Source organism: Semicossyphus pulcher, unplaced genomic scaffold, assembly GCF_022749685.1.
Source record: "Semicossyphus pulcher isolate SPU_LCO1_2020_fin unplaced genomic scaffold, fSemPul1.0.p SCAF_2, whole genome shotgun sequence".
Lineage (NCBI taxonomy): Eukaryota > Metazoa > Chordata > Actinopteri > Labriformes > Labridae > Semicossyphus > Semicossyphus pulcher.
The window spans coordinates 32,121,252-32,131,309 of NW_027211693.1; positions in this window are offsets into that span (position 1 = coordinate 32,121,252).

Genomic DNA, 10,058 nt, shown 5'->3' on the forward strand with positions numbered 1-10,058 from the left:
TCAATATGGGGACAACATTCAGAGACAGTATTGGTACAGTATGCTACACTACCAAATGATTAACCAATTAGTGCAACATATGCCTTATACAGGTAAGCTGAACATGCAGAGAGAGAGAGAGAGAGAGAGAGAGAGAGAGAGAGTGTGTGTGTGTGTGTGTGTGTGTGTGTGTGTGTGTGTGTGTGTGTGTGTGTGTGTGCGTGTGTGCGTGTGCGTGTGTGTGTGTGTGTGTGGAGAGAGAATAAGGTCCTGAATTTGTTAATAATGAGTTCATTTACTTAGCTTGAGCACTGAGCAGTTTCTCTAATGAAAGTCCCTGTTCTTCTCTCTCCTTGATGTTTAATCTAATTTACCGGTAAGTTTAATAATGTCAACACCCATTCAGTTTAACATAGTTAAAGCAATTGTCAGGACATAGAGAAAACTGTATCTGTTAAGAAGAGTGAACATGTTTTCCTCTTCCATGTTCATGAATGACTCTAAACTAGGTGTGAACGTGAGTGTCAAAGGTTGTCTCTATGTAACAGCCCGGTGACTGACTGGCGACCAGTCAAGGATGAGCAGTATAGACAATGGCTGGATGGTCATGACTTAAGAACAGGAGGAGAAAAAAAAGTTTCAGGCATTTAAAGTGTTTACACCTTAGCACCTTAGCGTTTGTTCTTAGGATATGAATTTAAACTACTGTTGCCTAAAACTTTATTTTAACTGTTGTTTAGTCTTTAAAGGGGACATATTTTGGATATGCAATACGTTTTCTATTATTCTAATGTGTTTTTGAATCGCGTTGGTAAAGTTTGTTTCGTGTTAAAAATGTTATACATATTTTAATTTCATTATTTTCTCCTTCCTCCTGAAACCAACAAGCTGTTTTGTCATTCAAAGATCAGACCTTAACCACGATTGGCTGACAGTATTTGGAGTGGCCGCATAGCTGCTGCACTGCACTGTTACTCCAAAGTTGTAGAAGACATGGCTGTTCTAGGATCAGTTATTATTATATATTATTAAGCAGTTGGAATAAATCAATAAATGTAAATTATATTTGTGGTCCAAACAGAAACTGAGTGGTGAGTGCTACACCAGTGTGTTTCAGCAGAGTTTAATGACAGTATTATATTTAGTCGTCACTGAGTAAAATGTTAATCTGATTACTGATTTCTTCTGGTTTAAATTGCTGGTGACTTAGGCTTTACACTTGGTGTATGTAGGCTGTATGAAGTGTATGAACATTAAACATCACGGTTTCGTTTCACTGACAGCAGCCACACATGACAAAAACCTGCAGGCATTGGCATTAACAAGTGAATGAGAACTGATTCCTGGAGAGTTTGACATTGTTTTGTCGTGATGGAATTACTGCTGTGGTAACGTATATTGTATTTAATTTAAGGCAATTCCATTCTTTTTCTCACCCAGCACGAATCCTTGACCAGACTTTATTGTTCATTCAGGCCCATTATTTGAATAAAGAAGCCTTAGATTAGCAGTTGTGCTTGTATAAGCTGATTGGTACCAGCTGCGTCATTCATTCTGTGCAATCACTGGCTCATTCACAGCTTTAATCATATTCCCACAGGAAGCCATCAAAACCTGACATCTCACACTATTCGCCATATTCACATTCCTCTGATGTCACTCTCAGGGTGGGGGGCTCGATGCTGTTATCAAGGCCATAATGTCTCACTGCTTTGTTCCTGGTTGCAAATAACAGTAGGAATCTCATTAACCTGTCTCTTTTCATGATTGATCAGCAACTGAAACAACGATTTATAGAGTAGATCTGGAGTCATATTTCATTTTAAAATACTTAAAATATTTGGTGACCCATGAGTAAACTCTAGCATTTAACCCCTCCCTGCATTGCGTACATTACATACTGTTGCTGCGTTCCAGACAAGTGGGAACTCGAGAAGGTCCAAGTACAAATTTCGACTTCAGACCTCAGAGCATTCCAGGTGCACAGCGCCAAATGTAAATAAAAAACATGGCCGACCGTGACAAACTGACGTTTGTTTCTTTCAGAGATGATTTATAGTAACCAGCTACCTTATCACATCAGCTGCATTTATTATAAACATTTTCATGCAGAACATGTGTTACTATATGAAAGTGGTTGTTTTTCAATGAAATGCAGCCAAATATGTTTTCAGTTGATAGTTTACTATTAATGATGTGCTTCTCCGAGGGTGCGGCCATTGTTGTGTGATGTCAGACATGTGATTCTCGTGAAGTCGGGGTCGATGAATCTGCTCCGAGTTCACAAGTAGGAACTTTTTGAACAATTTCTGTAGTCAGAGGTCAGAAAAACTCGACTACCAAGTTGTCTGGAACGCAGCTTTAAGATACACATCCATGCATATTTTATGAAATGTATGTATTTAATTTGGTTACTTATTGTTACTTTTGTGACTAATATTTTACTCACATACCGTAAAATTTGGTGTAAAAGATGCACTTTTAATACATATTTTTTTCATCTGAAAAGTGGGCTGTGTCCTTTATACCGGTGCGACCGATATACCAGTATAAAATGCAGAGAGGGCTATGTTATTGTGTTACGGTATTTTACCCAGACGATGGCACTGTCCGGTTGCTGAGTGGTGACGATACATGGCATGAAACTGTTTCCGGGTCAGAATCATCTTATTTTATTTATTTATTTATTTTTTTGTATACATGTTTTTATTAATAAATAGCTATAGAAAACCTTTTCCCCTCTGGGATACCACCAAAAACAGACTGCGTGTTATATTCCGGTGCGACTTATATTCCCGATTTCACGGTACAGGAAAATGTTTGACTGTTGTTTTTAAGATGTGGTTAATCACAACCAGGTTCTTGGCAAATAGAGGTCACTCTCACAAATGAAACGCGCCCGCTTCCTTCTGCTGCTGTGAACCATTAAAAGTATTACATCTTCAGTCTTGAGTGCTGACTCTGAAACCATCTCCGTGTATGTCCTTTGTTATTAACAGCAGAATCCCTGTTGCTGTTTGGATTTTTTGGGAGCAGCCAGGAAGTGTTTGTGACTTTCATTTGTTAATGATAGCACCATGCTAGCAATACCAAGTGTAATGACAAGACATGAAAGACAGTCATCTTTTGTTTAAAAGTCATACTCCAGGTGTTCATGAGTGTGTCTGAGGCTTGAACAAGTCACCCTGATACTCACCTCCATGTTAATCCATCCTGAACTAGGCCTGTACTGCTTCCTCTCAGATCCAACTAATGTCCCGGCTCACTTCTGTTCCCCTCCATTTCTCCCCCATCTTCATCCTGTCTTTCATCTCTCTCACCTCTTCTGCTCCGCCGTCGTTCTCTGTATTAAGATCAATGCGTCTCAGCTGAGAGGGAACGTCCGCCGGGGTGCGAGCTGCTCCACTTAACCTCCTGTAGTGGCTGGTTGTACCCTGCTATATCACAGAGCTGACACACTCACACACACACACACACTAAGAGAAATCTTTAGGCACGTACAGACAGACACACACGCGTTGTAGAATCACGTGTGCAGAGTGTGACGTGCTGACAGAGTGTGTGCTCAAAGATCGAATCTCACACACACACACGTGCACACACGCTCGCTCACAAAGTGAATCACAGAGGCAGGCAGAAAGGTTACATTGATCTTAGTCATGGGTGAGATTGCAAAAGCCTCCATCCCTCATCTCTATCTCTTTCTGCCTCATTCTCCCTCGCTCCCTCAGTCTGTCCACACCTCGCTCGCCCCATCTCTTTATTTTGGCTCCCTTCTTTTACGCTCTCTCCTGTCCTCCATCGCCTGCTCCTCTCTATCTGTCTCTCTTTCTCTTTTATTTTATTCTCCCTCTCTCTCTCTTCACTCCTTCATCCTCCTCCTCCTCCTCTCTGAGTGCTGGTAATATTCGCTATAAATCATGATCGCCCTCATACACACACACACACACACTGCTAGACACAAAAACACACGCACACACACACACTCTGCAACAGCCTGCTGTACGCTGGGGCGGCTTGCATACGTCGTTAACTGTGCATTAACTATGCATTGGCTCCTCTCTTGTATTCTGATGGGTGTGTGTGAGATCAGTAAAGATCCGAATGATTTAACTTCACCGTCAAATAGACACATTAGTCATCAGCGTACGTGCACACACACACAAACAAACAAGGCAAACATGCCCTGAGATAATCATCACATCTTCTGAGACAACACTGAAGTTCCTCCTATAATAACTTGCCACTATTCAACCAGGCCGTGGTGTTGGAGGCAGGCAGATCTTTGCGATGAGATCCTCGGCTGCAGAACGTGATCAGAGTTCAGATTTGTTCACTCTCCTAAAATAAAGACAATTTCACGCTGGCATTTAGCATGGCACGCAAAACGTGCTGTTCAAACTGATGTAATGGTGAATAAAGGTGAGGTTACACTGTGATTTACTGGATTTCAATGGTTGCAAGGCAAACACAAAAAAATGTTAATTTGAATAATTTCACCACTGAAAGTCTTTCATGTGATTCCTCATTCAGCTCTTTGCCTCTGTGAACAACACATTCAGATTATCTGTTACATGGAAAACAAACCTGCATTTAAATGTTTCCTTTAGAAAAATATCCAATTTATTCCGTCAGAGTCTTTATTTGTTTGGTTTTGGCCTTCAATTTGATCTTTTTTGACCAATCTGGGACCAAGCTGATAGTGTGTTAAGTCAGGGCAAGAAACAAGCAGGCAGAAGATCGGACAGATGGCAAACCAGCCAACAGTATAGCAAGATTAATGAAGCCACTTTAGTTGGATTTAAAAGCATCAGTGAGAACACTTATAATATCAGTAATAATCCCGGCACAAACAAAGCCACCACAGCAGGTCACACAGGGAAGCTGTGATGGACAGGTTGCGTAATAATTTCATCCTTCGTCTTTGTTGTCTCTTCCAAACCACCGTGGCTCACCTCGAGGTTTGTTTGTGACCTTTCTAATCATCTGAAGGTTTCAGTACATTATGTGAGTGCAATGCTGTCAGAGCTGATGACCGCTCAAATGAGGGATGTTACACAATGGCAGCGTATGACACGTGTCACAACACCTGCATCCATTATTTTCAGTAAAAGCCTCGGGAAGGCGTTTACACATTTACATTTGCAGCCTCAACATGTTTCAACATCTCATCACTTGTGCATATTAGCATATCAAACACCTTGTCACTTCCACCTTGTCAAATATGACGGATAGGACTGACATTCTGGGTTTTCATGTGAGAGGCTCTGCGGACAAGTTAAGGTCCGCTTTTTCTGCAGGAAGACTGGTACTGTGCCGCTGACGCGACTTTCTGCACAGCTGTATTACAATCCTGGATGGGCGTCTTTCAGTGTAACACGCTAAAGGATGATTTAGGTTTTGCTTACTTACCTTTTGAACACAGTCCTTACCACGCACAAGGCCAGTGTGTGCTCTGTGTTTTACTGTACATGGGTTTTCTTCTCTCTGCCGGTGGAGGACTTGAGCGTTAAACTGATATCAGTGCTTACAGAAATGCTTCAAATTGGTCCCATACAGTAAAGACGTTGTGCCAGGTGTCTGCACATCTGAATGCAAACAGGAGTTTGACTGACAGTTAGAAGGTTTATTTCCAGATGGCACCGCGCTGTAAACAATTAGCAGTTCATCTTTGAGTGACAGTTCCAAGTCACGAGCAACAAATGACTGAAGGTTAAGACATAAAAGTGCCTGCTATGTTTCACTGTTGGGTTATTTTATCTGTAATAATGTATCACAAGTTTTAATGATCTTCACTGTATGTCCATCCATCCACTATACCGCTTGGTTGAGGCTGAAGCCTATCCCAGCGTGTCATTGGACTGATCGGCAGTCAATCACACAACCTTTCACCCTCACACCTACGGGCAAACTAGAGTCACCAATTAACCTAACGAGCATGTCTTTGGACTGTGGGAGGAAGCTGGAGGGAACCCACACATGCACGGGGAGAACATGCAAGCTCACCTCAGAAGGGTCAAACCTAGCTGCTGTCTAGCTGTGAGGCGACAGCACTAACCACTGCACCACCGTGCAGCCCTTCACTGTGTGTTTTACTGTAGATTGCATGTAGGTGACAAAAAACTAGAATATTTCTGAATAAAATGTGGTGCAAGGAAGTATACAAATCATTGTTTTTGCTTATTTTGATGTCATTTCTTTGAGTATTTTCAAATGCATCTTATCTCTTGAATCTGTACAACCTAAGCTAAGGTTATATGAATTGATAAACCGTACTATTTAAAATGTTAAATAATAACAATCAATGTCAGTGTCAATGTTTATCAGATATTTTCAGGTATACACACAACATATTGATCTAAAACAATTCTGAAAGTTGAAGTATATAAAAATATCTACACTGGGTAGGTTTGATTTCAGCTTTGAAGATATGTTTTCCTTTTTTATCAGATATTTTATGCAAAACAAAAATGTCCCAAGGCCAGATTTCAGATGTCCCTTGCTGCCCGCATTTTTATTACGTTTCACACCAGGTGACGTAACGCAATGATGTCATCACTTACAAAGTAATGACACAAAAGACAGTAGCTTTATCTTGCTGCTGCAAAATGACGGACTCTCCAGCTATTATGGCTTTGATTTTAGAATGAAACAGGATATGTAACAAGGGTTCATACACTCTTTACTTTACAAGGGCCTAAACGTTGCACTTTAGTTAATGAACTCATTTGTTTATTTCCAGTCCTCTAAAAAGATCATATCGTCTCAATAATGTGCTGTAGATTTGTTTTATTTCCTAATATCTCTTTAAAGGGTGCCGGCCTGAGGAACTCGCCCTGTACATGAGAGACCACCGTCCAATGCCTTTGAGCTTACCCTTTGTCTGGCTCGACCGACATTATGTCTCCCTATAGTAGTACCCCTAATGCATATTTGAGGAGCAGCGGGTTATATAACAGCAATAATTCAGAAAAATGACTCCAGACCGAGCGTCGGATAATTAAACGATGTCGGCGGCAGATGCTCCGGCAGTGAGGCATGTGACAGTGATTAACCAGCCGAGTTACAGGTGCTCAGTCACACCGTACGTTAAAGCGCAGTACATGGACTCTCAGCAGCCAATCAGAATCCAGCCGTCTCTGCGGCCATTGCCCCAGAAATGACCTTCACTGCTATATGAAGGATTTTTTTCATTCATAGCTTCTCTTATAGCATGACCTCAGTGTCTGATTCGATCGCATCACATTACTGCGGCTCTCACAGTTATAGTTGCCTGAATGCATCCTGCTGTGCATCAATATATGACATGATGTCCTGCAGTCAGGGGATGAAGTCCTCTGCAGGGCAGCTACACACACACACACACACACACACACACACACACGTCTGTCTGGCTGTAATTATATCGGCCTTGTGAAGACAACTCACCCTCAGGCTCCTTTAACCCTCTCCTTTACTGCAGCACATAAAAAGTCAGAAGTCAGAAAATCCCAACCAGTGAGTTATTTTTACAGCCTGCTGCGGTTCAGTTTGAGGGAAAATAAACGCCAGAGGAGAAACAAGCGCGCCTGTGAGATTTATGTTGTTTTATCATCTGTCTCCTAAGGTTGGAATTCACAGGAGAAGACATCGACGCAGAGAGCAGTTCTGCTTTGAATTATAACCCCCCTGAAATTCTGTCGCACGTCATTCTGGTGAGTGAATTGTGTATTTCAGCAAAAAGGGTTTAGTTTCACTTTGACAAACGTCTTTTTCCTTTCTTACAATGTAACATGCAGAATGAGACATTATTTATCTAGTTAGGGCCCGATCGCAGCTGCCGGCTTTTTTGTCATTGTTTTTAATGAGAGGCTTTGTGCGCGCTGCTTTTGTGTTGCAGAGCGCCTCGCGTTTTTCCGCTGTGTGCGCCTCATATTTTTGAGGAAACGCTCTGAGTGCCTTGAGTGGAAAAACCTTCAACTCAAAGCAGAAAAGTGCCCGACGTCATGGCCATTTTTTCTCATTGTCCAATCGGGTGAATGTAGAGGCGGGCCTTCTGTCAGTAGACAATATACAGTTAGGTTAATGACAGCTATGATTCGGTGGTTGCCTTAACAACAGTTGGAAAAAAAAAGGCGCAGCAAGCTGCTCTTTTTTTTAACCGTAGGCTTCAACAGAAAAGGCAGTGTGGTGCGCCTGACGTACAGCCTGCAAAACGCGTTCGGTCTGATCGGGCCCTTAGCGTAGACGCCAAATTGCCAATTGTTTTAAATGTATAGGAGCAGTTCTGTGTTGTTTTCTACATGTGATGAGTTGACAACAAAATTAGCATGTTGACACAGGTTTTTCAGCCCTGGGAAGACCTGCTAATAGATGTCTCTTTTCCCATTGCCAGTGAAGTATACTTCTTTCAGTCTCTTTTCTGCTGCGTCACCATCTGACGTCACCAACGTGCCAGAAACAGTGAAGATGTTACGGTGGTTAGGTCTGTATTGTATCTATGACTCATTCAGTCTGTTGATTAAACTCAGCGTGACAAATTTGGAACGATGTTCGAGCGCTGCTTGGACAGAGTCGGGCAGAATTAGTAGCCGAGATGACAAGGAGTTTCAGAAGTTACTGACGGAGCATAGCATCGCGCCGGAAAGGAGGCGGAGATAAGAGCGTTGACACGGGTTTTGTGTTCCCATCTATGCTGATCGAAGCCGAGGCGATAATTACCCGGGTCTACTGCAGAGTTATTGACCCGGGTCTGATGCCGATTGTAACCTTTCCCAGTAAGCATTAAAGCTGTGTTAGCAGGTTATTTATTCAATCATTGTATAAGACTACATTTTTCAATAATTTTTTTATTAATGTAAATATTTTTAAAACAAATAGATTTAAAGACATTTGCTCCCAAAGGATCCCAGAACCAACCTCAGAGAGATACTCTGTGGGGGAACTCTCCACAGTTTTATAATTGTACGGTCTGATGGGCTTCGACTTTCTCCTCAGGTTGATAAAATTTCTAATTTCACAGCCATAACCTCTTACGTCCTTAATGGTAGCTGCAGCTCTTGTTGCAGCCCAGCCTGAAATAAAATGTTGTACCGTCTGCAGCACAGTTTTGCGTCCTTTGCTCTTCTTCCACTGTGTTAGATTTATGGAACTACTTTGTTGTAGGTCGCTACACTTGAAAGCCACATATCTCAGTGAAGTGGAGGGGAGTGTGCAGCTGAGCTATGACACTTGGCTGTGTTGCACACATGCGTGCAGTAAAGTAAAGGGGGGGAAAAAAGAAGCATTTATAGAAAATCATTCAAGAACATTGTACACACACACACACAGACAGACAGACACACACATTGTTAACCTCCATATATCACCTCAGTCTGACAAAATCCCTCGCTTATTACGCCCTCTGTTTACACTTCCTGTCTTTAGCTGCAGGGGATTGTGGGTGTTGTATTGAAATATTGACTTGAAATATTCCCACAGGTCCAGCCTGCACCGACTCATTGTCAAAAGTATTAAATGTCATACACTTCAGCAGCCCACACACACACATAAACACAGCTGCAACACACACACACACACACACACACACACACACACACACGCAGCATATCGTTGTCAAAGAGAGTCACTGCTAACCACAGTCTGACAGGAATAGAACCATACAGGTGCACTCATTCAGCTGAACAGCCGGGCTAATGCCTGTACACACACTAACACACACTTATTAATGCAGAATACACACACACAAACACACACGCTCACTGTAATACACAGCGTGACCCTCCGAAACCTCTCTGGAATCTTTGCTTCATTTCAGAATCACTCAGCTGCACCCTGCCTGTCTCTGTCTGTGTGTGTGTGTTTGTGTGTGGGTGTGCGTGTGTGCGTGTTTGTTGGTGAATAAACATGAAGTTTGCCGTGAGCATTTCTCTGAGAGGCCTTAACTCTTCCCTCCTTGGAGAGAAAGACCCTTAACCAGCCCTATCTGATAACTGGCTATTGATTTAGTCTCTCTCTCTCACACACACACACACACACACACACACACACACACACACTCTGAGTGCTGGCATGTCAACAAGCTGCAGTAGCTAGCCCGG